At 37.7% G+C, this 18,650-nt stretch overlaps 1 protein-coding gene across 3 annotated transcripts in view; it reads right to left on the bottom strand.

Annotated features, from left to right (window-relative positions):
- Positions 1-18,650, bottom strand: part of LOC106093353 (connectin) — a 468,933-nt gene that overhangs the window by 380,583 nt on the left and 69,700 nt on the right. The window contains exon 1 of one of the 3 annotated variants that reach the window (XM_059360702.1): positions 12,265-13,686. The exons of the other annotated variants lie outside the window; for them this stretch is intronic. The gene's annotated coding sequence lies outside the window, so the exon portion shown is untranslated. Of the gene's footprint in view, positions 1-12,264; positions 13,687-18,650 lie in introns of those variants that run through there. 3 annotated transcript variants of the gene reach the window in all.

Genomic DNA, 18,650 nt, shown 5'->3' with positions numbered 1-18,650 from the left:
GATGTGCAAAAATTGATAAAACTTGTTCCTGATTTTTTGTATTCATTTGAAAATTGATTGACACACAACGTTTTTTTAGCGTGAACTTAATAAATGTTCTGCGAAATATAAATCACAACATTCACATAGCCCACATTAAACCTCAATTTTAGTGAGAATTTTGTAGGAAATTTTTTGAACAATGATATCTAAATGGATTTGTGTTTCATATATGTTTCTAAAAATATCAAACAGGGTAATTTGCTAGTATAAGAGATATATCTGTTTTGGAATAATATATAACATGAAACACCACTAGGATTCTTTTTATACCCACCACCGAAGGATGGGGGTATATTCATTTTGTCATTCCGTTTGCAACACATCGAAATATCCATTTCCGACCCTATAAAGTATATATATTCTTGATCAGCGTAAAAATCTAAGACGATCTAGACATGTCCGTCCGTCTGTCCGTCTGTCTGTTGAAATCACGCTACAGCCTTTAAAAATAGAGATATTGAGCTGAAACTTTGCACAGATTCTTTTTTTGTCCATAAGCAGGTTAAGTTCGAAGATGAGCTATATCGGACTATATCTTGATATAGCCCCCATATAGACCGATCGGCCGATTTAGGGTCTTAGGCCCATAAAAGCCACATTTATTATCCGATTTTGCTGAAATTTGGGACAGTGAGTTCTCTTAGACCCTTCGATATCCTCTGTGAATTTGGCTCAGATCGGTCCAGATTTGGATATAGCTGCCATATAGACCGATCATCCGATTTAGGGTCTAAGTACCATAAAAGCCACATTTATTATCCGATTTCGCTGAAGCTTGGGACAGTGAGTTGTGTTAGGCCCTTCGACATACTCCATGAATTTGGCTCAGATCGGTTCAGATTTGGATATAGCTGCCATATAGACCGATATGCCAATTTAGGGTCTTAGGCCCATAAAAGCCACATTTATTATCCGATTTTGCTGAAATTTGTGACAGTGAGTTGTGTTAGGCCCTTCGACATCCTCCGTGAATTTGGCTCAGATCGGTTCAGATTTGGATATAGCTGCCATATAGACCGATCATCCGATTTGGGGTCTAAGTCCCATAAAAGCCACATTTATTATCCGATCTTGCTCAAATTTGAGACAGTGAGTTGTGTTATGCCTTTCGACATCTTTCTTCAATTTGGCCCAGATCGGTTCAGATTTGGATATAGCTGCCATATAGACCGATTTCTTGATTTATGGTTTTGGGCCCATAAAATGCTTATTTATTACCCGATGTCGCCAAAATTTGGGACAGTGAGTTAAGTTAAACCCCTTGACATACTTCTGCAATATCGCATAGATCGGTTCAGATTTGGATATAGCTGCCATATTGGCCGATATATACGTTTTAGGTTTTGGGGTCATAAAAGACGATTTATTTTCCGATGTCGCTGAAATTTGAGACAGTGAGTTTGGTTAGGCTCTTCGAAGTCCTTCTTCAATTTTGCCCAGATCGGTCGAGATTTGAATATAGCTGCCATATAGACCGATATCGCGATTTAAGGTCTTGGCCCCATAAAAGGCGCATTTATAATCCGATTTCACTGAAATTTGGCACAGTGACTTATGTTAGGCTTTTCGACATCCGTGTCGTATATGGTTCAGATCTGTTTATTTTTAGATATAGCTAGTGTACTTTTAGTATTTGGTCCAAATCGGAACATATTTTGATATAAATGATATGGGACATAAGGTATGAAATTTCCACCGAATTTTGATGAAAGGTGGTTTACATATATTCCCAAGGTGGTGGGTATCCAAAGTTCGGCCCGGCCGAACTTAACGCCTTTTTACTTGTTTAAAACTGTACTCATACTAACACTTCGATACACATACATTTCGATTTGCATATCTAAGCGATAAGTTTCCTGGGCAGCTCACCATATATACAGCCACAACTAATCATCTATTGATCTATGTAAATATATGTAAAAGATCTTCGATACTGACTAATATTCGGCCAAAAGAATGGGCTGAACCTGGAGACTTTGAATTCTGCATAAATGTCACTCTTGGTACAAAGCTGCGAGATTAGGCTATGTTTTTTTTTAATTAATTAATTTAAGAGTCATTAGTTTGTGCGAATGCAAAGCCATATTACAACAACAGTAGTAAAGTAACCAGTACGGAAAGTCAAAAGTTAGGCGGTGCCGGCTGTATAATACCTACACCTACCATATAAGTACAAAGTGGGAGCTATAACTAATTCGGAACCAATTTTGATGGACCTCTACGGATATTGTCAGAGGGGTTTTTAATCAATCCACATCAAGTCTCGAGCAAATTTATACAAACTGTAATAACTACGTTTGACAACATTATTGAAATTACCCAAAATCTGACGAACATATATATGGGAGGCAGGGAACTAGCCAGGGGGACAACCGAAAAAATCTAAATTAAATGTATTCTAATCACAAAATTTCACTTAATCCCAAAATTATTTTCCTAAGGACAAAATTTAAATGAAATTATTTAAAAAAAAAAAATTAATACAATTTTTCCAACGACAAAATTTTAGCCTGGGCCCGACCCCTCAAAACAATCCTTTTTTAAAAACACAAGTTCAAAACATTTTTTTTAAGATAACATTCTATTAAAACTGTTCTAAAAACACAATTTTAATTAAATTTTTTCTAAAGTCAAAATTTTAAATTTTTTCTAAAGTTAAAATTCCTTCTGAAAACTAAGTTTAAATGTTTTTTTTTTTTACGGGTAAAATTAAAGCGAAAATATCCAAAAGACAAGCTTTTGGGCAGTTTTGGGTCTACCTCAAAATAATTCAATGCCTGCCCCAAAATTTCAATGCCTTTTGCTACACTGCATTTTGTCAAAACTTTTTAGAGTCTGAACCACCACTGTAGGATAGGGGGTATATTCATTTAGTGATTCCGTTTGCAACACATCGAAATATCAATTTCCGACCCTACAAAGTATATATATTTCGGATCGTCGCAAAATTCTAAGACGATTTAACGATGTCCGTGTGTCTGTTGTAATCACTCCAGAGCCTTCAAAAATTTAAATCTTGAGCTGAAATTTGTCACAGATACGTCTTTTTGATGTACGCTGGTTAAGTTCTTCAACGGGCCAAATCTGATCATATTTGGATATATCTGCCATATAAAACGATTTTACCCTCCATCATAGGGGGTATACTAATTTCGACATTCTATTTGTAACTACTCGAAATACTCGTCTGAGACCGCATAAAGTATATATATATTCTTGATCGTCGCGACATTTTATGTCGATCTAGCGATGTCCGTCCGTCTGTCTGTCGAAAGCACGCTATCTTCCGAAGGAGTAAAGCTAGCCGCTTGAAATTTTGCACAAATACTTCTTATTAGTGTAGATCGGTTGGTATTGTAAATGGGCCATATCGGTCCATGTTTTGATATAGCTGCCATATAAACCGATCTTGGGTCTTGACTTCTAGTGCCTCTAGAAGGCGCAATTCTTATCCGATTTGAATGAATTTTTGCACGACGTGTTTTGTTATGATACCCAACAACTGTGCCCAGTATAGTTCAAATCGGTTAATAACCTGATATAGCTGCCATATAAACCGATCTGGGATTTTGACTTCTTGAGCCTCTAGAGGTCGCAATTAGAGGTCTAGAGGTCTTATAATCGCAATTATAATCTGCAAAATTTGCAATTTACATCTACCGATCTGTCGATAAAGGGTCTGAAGACCATAAAAGCTTTATCTATCACACGTGTTCAAAGTACGTTTGAACATGAAGTCATGTGCACCCATGTGCAGACATGCGTTCACGTATGCACATGACCCACTGTGCATAACGGTACATTGAAGTAAGTTCTTAATCGCTGATTCCGCCTTGACTTCATATTTGTTTACCTGGAATTGTTGCTTGTAGCTTGGAAAGTTGACCGTTTTCGCGGGGTCCAAGTGACAAGCAACAACCAGAAAAAGATCAGTCTCGTTTTAAATCTCAAACCCGCGCATCGTATTCTCTCTCCCTCAAAGTGAAAACCCAAGTGAAGTGAAAAGTAAAAAGTGAACATACATACAAACATATATAACTAGAGTGAACATTGCAACAATAAACTTTGAAACAGTGAACTAATATATTTAACATTTTAGATACAAAGTGACACAATAACAACCGACTCAAAAACCAAATCTACACTCGACCCACAATTGCAACATCACAACAACCATAAGTGCGGGACACAACATACAACACCAACTAATTCTAATATTGCAAACCCCCCACCTGTTAAATACAATGTCTATCTACTACAATCAACTATACTCATAATTTAAATTTTAATCTACTTACTACTGCTACTTAAATCTATGAATTGTGCTATCTAAACCTAAATATTTGCTACTTAAACACTACGATCTACTTATAACTAATGAATTTAAATAACATAGAAAAGAACATCACAATAAACAATCACCATCACATTTGAATTTTAAACATAAAACTTCCTATGTTTTATTTCGGAAGGCAAAACCCTTAGTTTGACCCCAAACAACACGATTTCGCTGAAAGTTAAAGCAGAGGGTTATCTTTAGCCCCCTGATAAACCTAAATATGGATCAAATCGGACTATATTTAGGTATAGCTGCCATGTAGACCGATCCCCAGATAAAGGGTCTAAAGCCCCTAAAAGCTTCATTTTTTAACCGATTTCGCTGAAATTTTAAACATTGAGTAGCTTTATGCCTCTTAACATAGCACCCAAATATGGTTCAGATCGGACTATATTTAGATATAGCTGCCATATACACTTGTCTGTCGATAAGGGGTCTGAAAACAATAACAGCTTTATTTATTACCCGATTTCGCTGAAATTTGAAACAGTGAATAGCTTAAGTCCTCTCAATATCCGACCTAAATACGGTTCGGATCGGACTATATTTATATATAGCTGCCATATAGACCGATCACCAGATTAAGGGTCTGAATCCCATAACAGCTTTCTTTATTACCTGATTTCTCTAAATTTTAAAACAGAGGGTTATCTAAAGCCTCCTGATATCTTACCTAAATATGAATCAAATAGGACTATATTTAGGTATAACTGTCGTATAGACCGATCTTCTGATAAAGGGTCTGAAGCCCATAAGCTTTATTTTTTGTCTGATTTCGCTGAAATTTGAAACATTGAATAGTTTTAGGCCACCCGCCATCTGACCAAAATGTGGTTCTGATCGGACTATTTTTAAGTATAGCTATTACATAGACCGATGTGCCGATTAAGGGTCTGAAGCAATAAATATTGCCAGATTTTGTTGAAATAAAAAATTTAACAGGGACTTATACTCATTAGACCACTCAATATCCGTGTCGTTGTGCATGAGTAATTCAATGTTCACCGGATTTTGACGAAGGGAAGTTTCCATGTATACCATAGGGTATCCAAAGTGAGTATCCAAAGTTCGGCCCGGCCGAACTTAATGCCTTTTTACTTGCTTTTCTTTTCTATTACAAATAGAAACAAACACAAAACATACTGGTCTAATCTGAACATAATTTCAATACCAAAACCAGTAAGGAAAGGCAAAAGAAGGGAGGAGCCGACTATATAATACCCTACACCTACCCTACAATTATAAATTTCGGCAATATAAAGATATATGAGAGCTATATCTAAATCTGAACCGACTATTAAACAGATCGTTTAAAAATTGTTGTTACTACGCCCATATAAGTGTAAATCTGGCGATAAATATTTTTAGGTCTAACATCCAAATCTAAACCGATTTTGATGAAATCTCGCAACCATATTAAGATCAGTAACAAAACAATCTGTGCCAATTTTTGTGCAGATCGGTTACAAATTGTGTTTATTACAGCCTTATAAGGGTAAATCGGGAGATACATATATATTGGAGCTACATCTAAATCTGAACCGATGTCGATGAAATCTAGCATATATGTTACGATCAGTAGCAAAACAATCCATGCCAACTTTTGTGCAGATCGGTTGCAAATTTTAGCCACCATGGCCGTTTAAATGCAAATCGTGCGATACATATATATTGGAGCTATATCTAAATCTGAACCGATTTGGATGAAAATTGGCAGATATGTCAAAATCAGTAACAAAGCAATCCATGCCCAATTTTGTGCAGATCGGTTGAAAATTTTAGTTACTATAGCCATTTAAGTGCAAATCGGGCGGTACATATATATGGGAGCTATATTTAAATCTGAACCGATTTTAATGAAATTTGGCAGATATGTTAAGATCGTGCCAAATTTTGTGCAGATCGGGTGAAAATTGTCCTTACCACCGCAATTTAAGTGCAAATCGGGCGATACATATATGGGAGCTTTATCTAAATCTGAACCGATTTTGATGAAATTCGTGATGAGGACAACAAATACGACCAGAATACATGGACTCACAGACGGCCATGGCTAAATCGAATCAAAAAGTGATTCAGAGTCGATCGGTATACTTATCAATGGGTCTAGCTCTTCTCCTTCTTACAAATGCACAAATCTATAATACCCTGTAAAACAGTGGTGGTGTAAAGTATAATGAGATTTGAATTTGAAATTCAGACATTTTTTTAAGACAAAATTTAAAAAAATGTTTGCTTAAGACTTTTCAATAAAATTTTTTGGAGGTAAAATTTTAAAACCTTTCTTCAAAATGTCAAAAAAAAATTTTTCGAACGACAAAATTTTAGTTAAACTTTGTCTTAATACAAAAACTTGCTCAGACCAGGGCGACCATTTAATTATTTTTTCTATAAGAAAGTTTTTTTCTAGTTTAAGCAGCTCACGCACGTTTCATGCTTTGTTTCACTGTCAAACATCTTTAGATTAGTGTTTTATTTAGCCATGCATCGTCTTACAAACGAACAACGCTTGAAAATTATTACATTTATTTCTCAAAATGTGTGCTCTGTTAAAAAAGTGCATCGCACGGTTCTTCTATTGAGCGACGAAGTTAATTTTTAGCTCAATGGGTACATAAAAAAGCAGAATTGTGGATTTAGGTGTTAAGATCAGCCAGAAGCATTGCAAAAGCTACCAATGCATCTAGAAAAAGTTACAGTTTGGAGCGGTTTATGTGCTGGTGGCATCAATGGACTGTACTTCTTCAAAGATGATGCGAATCGTTACGTAACTGTGAATGGTGGGCGCTAGTGTGAGATGATATCTAACATTTTTGTGCCCAAAATGCAAGAGCTTGACTTGCATGACATGCGGTTTCAACAAGAGGGTGCCACATGCCACACAGCACGCGTAACAATGGACTTATTGAATGGCGAGTTCGGTAAACATTTTATTACGCGTTCGGGACCGGTCAATTGGACGCCTAGATCGTGTGATTTAACGCATTAAGATTATGTTAAAGCTCATGTCTATGCAGAAGCCCGCTTCAAGGGACACATTCGAATACAACATTGAAGCATTTATTCGTGAGATACCGGCCGAAATATTGGTAAGACTATGCCAAAATTGAATTAAGCGGATGGACCATTTGCGGCGCAATCTCGTTCAACATTTGCATGAAATAGTCTTCAAACATTAAATTATATGGACCGTACTGTCGATACAAATAAAGATTGCATTTTTATTTGTATTTTTACATTTTTACTTGTTTTTATACCCTCCACCATAGAATGAGGGTGTACTAATTTCGTCATTCCGTTTGTAACACCTCGATATATGCGTCTAAGACCCTTTTTTGTATATATATTTCTGATCGTCATGACATTTTAAGTCGATCTAGCGATGTCCGTCCGTCTGTAGAAAGCATGCTAACATTTGAAAGAGTAAAGCTAGCCTCTTGAAATTTTGCACATATACTTCTTATTAGTGTAGATCGGTTAGGATTGTAAATTGGCCAAATCGGTCTATGTTTTGATATAGCTGCCATATAAACCGATCTCGGGTCTTGACTTCTCGAGCATCTAGAGGGCGCAATTCTTATCACGTTTAACAACTGTACCAACTGTGTATGGTCTAAATCGGTTTATAACCTGATATAGCTGCCATATAAACCGATCTCCCAGTTTGACTTTTTGAGCCTCTTTTTTGTTTTGGTTTTTTTTTTCATTTTTTACTACTTTATACGAGTCGGGGAAGAGATTATTTTCTTTTCGGGCAAAATTGCTTGACTCCGACTCCAAGACTCCGACTACGACTACGACCCCGCAGCCCCGATAGCGATTGTAGGGAAGTTTTAACATGACAGGATACCTCACAAATTCAGCCAGCATTGGAAAGGGAATAATCATCACTGAAAAATATTCTGAGGTTCACGCCGGGATCTGAACCCAGGCGTTCGACGTGATAGGCGGACATGCCATACTCTGCGCCGCGGCAATTTGTCAATTCTTGCTTCAACAACGTACGATTTGGACTATGTCAGGGGTCATACTATAGAATGGACCACAAATTTTTGCAATTTTTCATTAGTTTAAAAGAAAACGAAAACAAAAAATTTCCAAAATTTTTGTTCAATGGAATAAAAACAAGTAAAAGCGTGCTAAGTTCGGCCGGGCCGAATCTTATATACCCTCCACCATGGATCGCATTTGTCGAGTTCTTTTCCCGGCATCTCTTCTTAGGCAAAAAAAAAAGGATATAAGAAAAGATTTGCTCTGCTATTAGAGCGATATCAAGATATGGTCCGGTTTAGACCACAATTAAATTATATGTTGGAGACCTGTGTAAAATGTCAGCCAATTCGAATAAGAATTGCGCCCTTTGTGGGCTCAAGAAGTAAAATAGAGAGATTGATTTATATGGGAGCTGTATCGGCCTATAGACCGATTCAGACCGTAATAAACACGTATGTTAATGGCCATGAGAGAATCCGTCGTACAAAATTTCATTCAAATCGGATAATAATTGCGACCTCTAGAGGCTCAAGAAGTCAAGATCCCAGATCGGTTTATAAGGCAGCTATATCATGTTATGAACCGACTTGTACTTTATTTGACAAAGTTGTTGAAAGTAACAATAAAAAACGCCTTGCGAAATTTCAGCCAAATCAGATAGAAATTGAGCCCTCTAGAAGCTCAAGAAGTCAAGTCCCCAGATCTGTTTATATGGCAGCTATATCAGGTTATGAACCGATTTGAACCATATTTGGCACAGTTGTTGGACGTCATAACAAAATACGTGCCAAAATTCATTCAAATTGGATAAGAATTGCGCCCTCCAGAGGCTCAAGAAGTCAAGACCCAAGATCGGTTTATATGACAGCTATATAAGGTTATAGACCGATTTAAACCATACTTGGCACAGTTGTTGGATATCGTAACAAAACACGTCGTGCAAAATTTCATTCCAATCGGATAAGAATTGCGCACTCTAGAGGCTCAAGAAGTCAAGACCCAAGATCGGTTTATATGGCAGCTATATCAGGTTATGAACCGATTTGAACCATACTCAGCACAGTTGTTGGATATAATAACAAAACATGTCGTGCAAAATTTCATTCCAAGCGGATAAGTATTGCGCACTCTAGAGGCTCAAGAAGTCAAGACCCAAGATCGGTTTATATGGCAGCTATATAAGGTTATGAACCGATTTGAACCATACTTGGCACAGTTGTTGGATATCGTAACAAAACACGTCGTGCAAAATTTCATTCCAAGCGGATAAGAATTGCGCACTCTAGAGGCTCAAGAAGTCAAGACCCAAGATCGGTTTATATGGCAGCTATATCATGTTATAAACCGATTTGAACCATACTTGACACAGTTGTTGGATATAATAACAAAACACGTCGTGCAAAATTTCATCCCAATCGGATAAGAATTGCGCACTCTAGAGGCTCAAGAAGTCAAGACCCAAGATCGGTTTATATGGCAGCTATATCAGGTTATGAACCGATTTGAACCATACTCAGCACAGTTGTTGGATATAATAACAAAACATGTCGTGCAAAATTTCATTCCAAGCGGATAAGTATTGCGCACTCTAGAGGCTCAAGAAGTCAAGACCCAAGATCGGTTTATATGGCAGCTATATAAGGTTATGAACCGATTTGAACCATACTTGGCACAGTTGTTGGATATCGTAACAAAACACGTCGTGCAAAATTTCATTCCAAGCGGATAAGAATTGCGCACTCTAGAGGCTCAAGAAGTCAAGACCCAAGATCGGTTTATATGGCAGCTATATCATGTTATAAACCGATTTGAACCATACTTGACACAGTTGTTGGATATAATAACAAAACACGTCGTGCAAAATTTCATCCCAATCGGATAAGAATTGCGCACTCTAGAGGCTCAAGAAGTCAAGACCCAAGATCGGTTTATATGGCAGCTATATCAAAACATAGACCGATATGGCCCATTTGCAATACCAACCGACCTACACTAATAAGAAGTATTTGTGCAAAATTTCAAGCGGCTAGCTTTACTCCTTCGGAAGTTAGCGTGCTTTCAACAGACAGACGGACGGACGGACGGACGGACAGACGGACGGACATGGCTAGATCGACATAAAATTTCACGACGATCAAGAATATATATACTTTATGGGGTCTCAGACGAATATTTCAAGTAGTTACAATCAGAATGACGAAATTAGTATATCCCCCATCTTATGGTGGAGGGTATAAAAAGAGAGATAGACCCATTGATAAGTATACCGATCAACTCTGAATCTTCTTTGTCCGTCCGTTTGTCTGTCCGTCTGTCTATGTTAATTTGTGTACAAACAGTTCGAAATTTTCATCCGATCGACTGCAACTTTGGTGTGGGCGTGTTTTTCGGCCTAGAGACGAAGCCTATTGACGTTGGAAAAAATCGGTTCAGATTTGGATATAGCTCCCATATATATATATATGTTCGTCCGATTTGCCTTTGGTCATTTGTTAATCGATTCTCTCGAAATATGGCAAGAAGGATTTTCTTTTGCTTTTCGACATCATAGATGAATTTTATAGAAATCGGTTCAGATTTAGATATAGCTGTCATATATGTATATGGCCCGATTTTAACTTCTAAGAGTCACAGCAAGCTCATTTGTTGACCCATTTTGCCAAAAATTTGCTAAACGCTTTCCTCGACGACTGACACAGTATCTGAGAAGTTTGCTCGAAATCGGTTCAGATTTAGGTATAGTTTCCACATATATGTTCGTCCGATTGTGAGAAATATTGCAAGAAAGTGCTCTTTTTACAAACGATTCTCTCGAAATTTTGTAGGAAGGGCTCTCGATATTACTGGTGAATTTAATCGAAATCAGCCAAGATTTAGATATAGCTGTTATATATGTATATCGCCAGATTTTCACCCTAAGTGCCACCGCAAGCGCACTGCTTGACCAATCTTGCCAAAATTTTGCTTTCCTCGACGGCTATCACATTATCTGAGAAGTTTGCTCGAAATCGGCTCAGAATTAGATATAGGTCCCATATAAAAGCTCGTCAGATTTTGGGTAATTTGCAGTATTGTTGTAATTTGTCAACCGTAGTTATTACAGTTTGAACATATTTGCTCGCCGAGGTCCACCAAATTAGTTCAGAATTAGATATAGCTCCCACATTGCACTAATAGGCTAGGTGTAGGGTATTATACTGTCGGCACCGCCCGACTTTTGCCCTTCCTTACTGTTTTTTTTTTTTTGCAAATGCAAATTTGCCAACGAACATTCCATTAAGGAACTGGGACAAACTTCTCACATATCAATGAGTGCTATCCCATTCAATTTCAAGATCAATGATAAGGGACCTCTTTTTTATAGCCGAGACCGAAAGGCGTGCCGCACAGCCACACCTCTTTGGGGAGAAGTTTTTACATGCCAAAGTAGCTCACAAATGTCGCCAGCATTAGTAGGGGATAAACACCGCTGAAAGTTTTTCTGATGTTCCTGCCAGGATTCGAACCCAGGTGTTCAGCGTCATAGGTGGACATGTTAACCTATGCGCTACGGTGGCCTCCTTCTTTGAGTACAACAAAAACTCAAGTGTTCTTTAAAAAACCCTTCCCACATTTATTCCATGTACGAATTTTTATGTCCCAAAAAATAAAGTCTCTGCAGTTGTTTATCATTGCACAACACTAAACATTCATTTCTGCCATTAATCTCTTGGCCATACGAAATGTTGAAAGCAAAGGATATATCAAAAAAAAAAAAAAATTATATTTGAGTTGTGCTCTTTTTGTTGTCCTACGATACTCTCTCTGCTTTAAGCCAGACATTTTTTGCAATATTTTCCAATATTTCTTATTCATTATTTTTGCTTGCTAAATAAATAATGAGCACTTACTTATTTGTTGTTATTTCGCTGTTACATTCAACGATTCTCTGCTAAAGATTAAGTTCTCCACTTAAATCCTTTTTGTTTCTTTTGTTTTGTTTGTTAACGACTCTGTTTGTTTGTTTTTTGTTTTTTTAAAACACTTTAATTCACTTTTATGCTTAAAATAGGACACTCTTTTTACTACAATGCTACTATAGTTGCGCTGGTAATGGTCGTGGCTATGGTTGTGGTTGTGTTGGCGGTAGTACACAATAATATTTTGTTTTAATTCATGGCATTAAGGTAATCTTGTTTTACATTTGTATGAGTGATTCGGTTTTGCTGTCGTTTGTTGTTTTTTGTTTTCGTGTGCTTTTTTTATTGCCGTTATTAATAAATTTTGTCGTGCTGTGATTCACGTATTTCACACTCTTTGGCACACACAAGCACACACTTTTATTCACCGATGTGGTTGAACCACATTCATAAGAGCCTAGCACACGGACACACGCACACACGCAGACACAAACACGTTTGCAATGCAGGTCAATTAAAATTGCATTAAAAAAGCTTTAATAATGGCAATTGGTTGATGGCTTTTTGTTTTTATACGATTATATTTTTTGTTGCAAGCTGCTTAAATGAAATATTCGCTATTTGTTTAATTAATGGAATGGGTATTTCTGTTTGCGGTAGCTTTTTTCAAATAGCAATGGCAATTGGAATTTAACGCCATATAAGCAAGTAAATTAAAATTGGAGGAGGCAACACTTTTTTCAAAATTTTATTTTATGCCACTCAAAGTAAACTTGTTGCATGTGAAATGCAATAGAGCTGATTATGGGGCCCTTGGGAAAAATATTTATTTTCTCAGTGTGTTTTTTAGCACTTTTCTTATTTGCTTAAATTCTTTTCTTAATTAATGCAATGAAAAAAATTAATTGCATTGATTTGCATAAGCCTCTACTATGAGTAGCAGAGCTCCTTTTCAAGTTTTATGTATTAATGGAATTGTTTATGTGCGCTTAGATGTTCGTTAGCATTGACAGGGACTCTAATCGTTGCCTTTTGTGTTCTGTTTTTCTTTTTTGTTCAAAATCACCGAGCAACACGTTGTTGACACAAAGACCGCCTAACAAAGACTAATATCACAAGACAACACGCGACAGGCTACATTCATTCAAAACACGCAATCAACACGACGCGAATCAACTTTGTGCTCTTTTGCCAGGAACAATCATAACAGTACGACCGACCATTGAACGAACGAACAACTAACCATCACAACTCGCTCACTTAGTCATCTATTTACTCTCGCTCACACACACACACTCACACTTAGTGCCTGATTATTTTCGGGATACTTTTGTGCGTTAGTCGTGCCCGTGCTGTTAACAGTCGTGCTACAGGCTTCTGACGTTACTGTTGGCCGCCCTCACTGTTCTATGCTGGTGAGCCGTGAACTCTCGCCGGCCGATGATATGCTACTACTGCTCCGTTTTTGTGTACTAATGGCCCCCGTGTTGATGGCGGTAATAATGATGTTCCCAATTGAAATGTCATGTTACCCACAGTGATGACAGACAAAACATACACAGGCTAGCTGGCCGGCTGGCTGGTTGGCATTTCGGGGCACAAGCCATCATAATTTACTCTCTGGGTCCTTCATAAATAAACTCTCTCTCACATGGCTAGGGTTTTAGTTGCCTATACTCCCACTGTCGTAACACAAGCTCTCTCACAATTCTCTCTTTGCTTGGCTCTCCATTTTCGGAGTAAACATTTCATTCCAATTAGTAACCAAGTTTCATTCTCAAAGGAACATGGGTAAATTATTCCAATTCAATGAGTTTCCGAAACTGTTTCATTCCCTGTATCTCTCACCAAGGTTTCATAAACTCTTCCAACTCTGCTTGTTTTCTTTCAGGCGCATGCCCTCTCCCAGCATAGCTCACCACAGCTTCGCATTCAGCTGATGTTTACAATTTTTTCTCTCAGTTGTTTAATGTTTCTTAAATTCTTGAGGTAGAAAGTGAGGGCATCTGCGTGTGGGTGTGTGTTAAGGTTCATCTCAGCTCTATCATATTTTCCCATTTCCTATTTTATTTTTATGCAATACACAACTTCGGTCATTGGTTTGTGTAGTCGTGTGCGGCCCTGTGTATGCAACATTGTTTACATTACAACTTCCTTTCGATACGCACAATACCAAACAACATCAAGTGAAGGGTATAGGGGTTGGAAGGGATGTTGAATAGCATGTGTGCAACATAAGCCACTGCAAGTCCATACAATGTGTTCACTTGTTGGTTGCTTGCGCTCGCAATAGGATGAATGGGTGTGCGACTATTGTGGCTGCTCAGCTCAGGGCATTGAGCAATTTAATTCCCTTTTTTATTACACCGGCATACAGATATATGTATTTCTTACACTTGACTTTTATGGTATTACATCAGTAATGATAACATAAACAATGGTGATTTCATTTGTTAAGAGGAGAGAATTGATTGAAAGGTCAGGCAAACCAACGCATTGAACAGCACTAAATTTAGAATAAATTCTAAGAAATTTTATGATTAAATACCTATCAAATCGATGCCATACACAATTGATATCTAAAGAATGCTGAGACGAGCTACTCATCTTAGGTTAATAACCTTCATATACGTTCATCCAAAGGAAAACTGTTGTATAAATAGGAGAAATAGCAAAGGGAAAGAATCTGAAACCAGCTCTTAAGTTTGCAAATATCTTAAATTTAAGCCCCATATTTCCATAGTCGGCAAAGATGACTGGCTTGGGGGTGTTTTGGGGGATGGGCGGCCACTCAATGAGTAGGCCTTGAAAATATATATATCGGAAAAACCCCTCTTATTTGAGTCATATATTGCAATAGTTAGCAAATACTTCCTAGTTGGGTGGTGTTGTGGCCCCATAGACACTTTTCCAGAATTCAGATTCGTGCTTTACTCCCAAAAACCTTTCATTTGAGCCCCTTATTGCTATGGCCGTAAATTTGTCCCCTTTGGGGGATGTTTGTGGGGAGAGGCGGCTGCTCAAACACTTGGTCCTCTATTTGGATATCAGATTCTAATTCTACACTCAAATACCTTTTATTTAAGCCCCATATTCCCATGGTCAGTAAATAAGTCCTGTGTTTTGTCCGATAAATATGTCCGATTTAGGGGTGGTTTGGTGGTTGGGGTGGTCCCCCTAACACTTAGACCGACGATTGGATATCAGAAACGTTTTCTGATCTTAAATACCTTTCATTTGAGTCCCATATTGTCGTAATTGGTCTAAATATATGTTTGGTAGGTTTTAGGGTGGGGCGGCCCCCCTAGGTACCCCACCCGAAATATAGATAACAAATTTTTATTTTTTGGATACTATACGAGAGCACACAAAAATTCGCTTCAATCGCACCACCCATCTCCAAGATGTGGCGTTTCTGAAAATTAGGGTAAGGGGTGGGACCGCCCCACCTTCAGATATCAAAAAATGTAGTACCCTGTAGTACGGGATCATTATGCACCATCTGTGAAAATTTCAAGAAAATCAGTTCAGCCGTTTCTGAGTCAATAAGGAACACACAAACCTACAAACAAACACAAATTAATTTTTATATATAAGAAGATTATTTTGTTAAATTTTTACACACTAGACCGCTCCGCTGTGTCATTTTTCTTAGGCATAATCGTAATCCAACTGTTTAAGATCAAAGGAGATGTTGTATGGGACTCAAATAAAAGGTCTTAGGGGGAAGACTACAAATCTGATAGTAATGTGGAATTTGAAATGGAAAAAAATATTTCAAATTTTTTTTTTAATGGAAACTTGTTGTCGCTAATGGGTTCAGGAAGGGACCTATCGGCGGTGATATTTGGTTATAAAATGAGAGCTAAACTGTGTATTGTCACTGAAACAATCTTTATAGGGCCATTAGATCGTCGTGTGCATCATAGTTATACCCTACACAACCACCACTGTGGTACAGGGTATTATAGATTTGTGCATTTGTTTGCAACGCAATGAAGGAGAAGAGCTAGACCCATTGATAAGTATACCGATCGACTCAGAATCACTTTCTGATTCGATTTAGCCATGTCCGTCTGTCCGTCTGTGAGTCCATGTATTCTTGTAAGCAAAGTGCAGGTCATCATCACGAAATTTTGCACATATCACTTTTTTGGCCCAAGGACGAACGCTATTGATTTTGATAAAAATCGGTTCAGATTTAGATATAGCTCCCATATATATGTATCGCCCGATTTGCACTTAAATGGCCGTAGTAGCTACAATTCTCAACCGATCTGCACAAAACTTGGCACGGATTGTTTTGTTACTTAACATATTTGCTAGATTTCATCAAAATCGGTTCCAATTTGGATGTAGCACCCAAACATATCGCCGGATTTGGACTTATATGGCCGTTGTAACAACAATTTTCAAACGAACTGTTTTTAAGTCGGTTCAGATTTAGATAAAGCTCTCATATACATATATACATTTATATTGCCCGAATTTATAATTGTAGGGTAGGTGTAGGGAATTATATAGTCGGCTCCGCCCGACTTTTACCATTCCTTACTGGTTTTAAAGTAAGATGAGCTATTTAATTATTTGTTAAATATTTCGGGGATTTGGCTTCAGTATTTGATGACGATTTTTATACCCACCACCAAAGGATGGGGGTTCATTCAGTTTGTCATTCCGCTTGCAACACATTGAAATATCCATTTCCGGATCTATAGAGTATATATATATATATATTCTTGATCTCATAAAAATCTAAGACGATTTAGCTATGTCCGTTCGTCTGGCCGTCTATCTGTTGAAGTCACGCTACAGTCTTTAAAAATAAATATATTGAGCTGAAACTTTGCACAGATTCTTTTTTGTCCATAAGCAGGTTAAGTTCGAAGATGGGCTATATCGGACTATATTTTGATATATTTCCCATATAGACCGATTCGCCGATTTAAGGTCTTAGGCCCATAAAGCCACATTTATTATCCGATTTTGCTGAAATTTGGGACAGTGAGTTATATTAGGCCGTTCGACATCCCACTTTAATTTGGCCCAGATCGGCCCAGATTTGAATATAGCTGTCATATAGACCGAGATAGACTATATCGGACTATATCTTGATATAGTCCCAATACAGACCGATTCGCCGATTTAAAGTCTTAGGCCCATAAAAACCACATTTATTATCAGATTTTGCTGAAATTTGGTACAGCGAACTTTGTTAGACCCTTCGAAATCCTTCTTAAATTTGGCCCAGATCGGTCCAGATTTGGATACAGCTGTCATATAGACGGATCCACCGATTTAATGTCAGGGACCCATAAAACGCGCATTTATTGTCCGATTTTGCGTAAATTTGGGACAGTGAGTTGTGTTAGGCCCTTCGACATCTTTCTTCAATTTGGCTTAGATCGCTCCAGATTTGAATATAGCTGCCATATAGACCGATCTCTCGATTTATGGTTTTGGACCCATAAAAGGCGCATAAATTATGCATTTTTCACCGGATTATGACGAAAGTTGGTTTACAAATATACCCGAGGTGGTGGGTATCCAAAGTTCGGCCCGGCAAAACTTCATGCCTTTTTACTTGTTTACTTTTGTTAAATATTGCAAAAAAAAAATGGGAGTAGAGCACGAATCTGATATCAACATTCGGTAACAAGTCCCAATAGGGCAACCACTCCCCTAATGCACCCACCAAAGAGGAAAAATTTAACGACCATGGCAATATGGGACTCAAATAAAAGATATTTTCGAGTAGAACACAAATCTGATATATATTTTCAGGGCCAAGTCACCGAGTGGCCTTCCCAAAACTCAAAACCCTCCCACTAAGCCGGACATGTTTGCCGACTTTGAAAATATGGGGCTCAAAAGCATTTGTGGTGTAGAGTACGAATCAGATATCAGAATTCGGCATTAATTATCTTGGGGACGACCCACCCCATAACAACCCCCCAAAAAGGAAGTATTTCACAACGACAATTTGGGGCTCAAAAGAGTGGAGCACAATGTTAATAAATAGTTTTTAGGTTTTATTATTAAACTTTATTACCCAAATTCACTTAAATTTGAAACAAAGAGATGTTCGAAGCCTTCCAATATCCGAAACAAATAGGGTTCAGGTCGGACTAAATTAAGATAAAGCTGCTATATAGACTGATCTGCCGATAAAGGGTTTGAAGACCATAAAAGCTGTATTTTTATCCGATTTCGCTGAAATTTGAAATAGTTTTTTTGAGACTCCTGACATCCGACCTTAATATGGTTCAGATGGGACTATATTTAGATATAGCGGCCATATAGACCGATCTGTGAGTGAGTTGTTTAAAGCTTCCCGCAATCTGACCCAAATATGGTTAAGATCGGACTACATTTAG

This window comes from Stomoxys calcitrans, chromosome 1 (genome assembly GCF_963082655.1).
Source record: "Stomoxys calcitrans chromosome 1, idStoCalc2.1, whole genome shotgun sequence".
NCBI lineage: Eukaryota > Metazoa > Arthropoda > Insecta > Diptera > Muscidae > Stomoxys > Stomoxys calcitrans.
The sequence above is the reverse complement of the archived record's forward strand: the minus strand, read 5'-3'. Positions and strand labels throughout refer to the sequence as shown.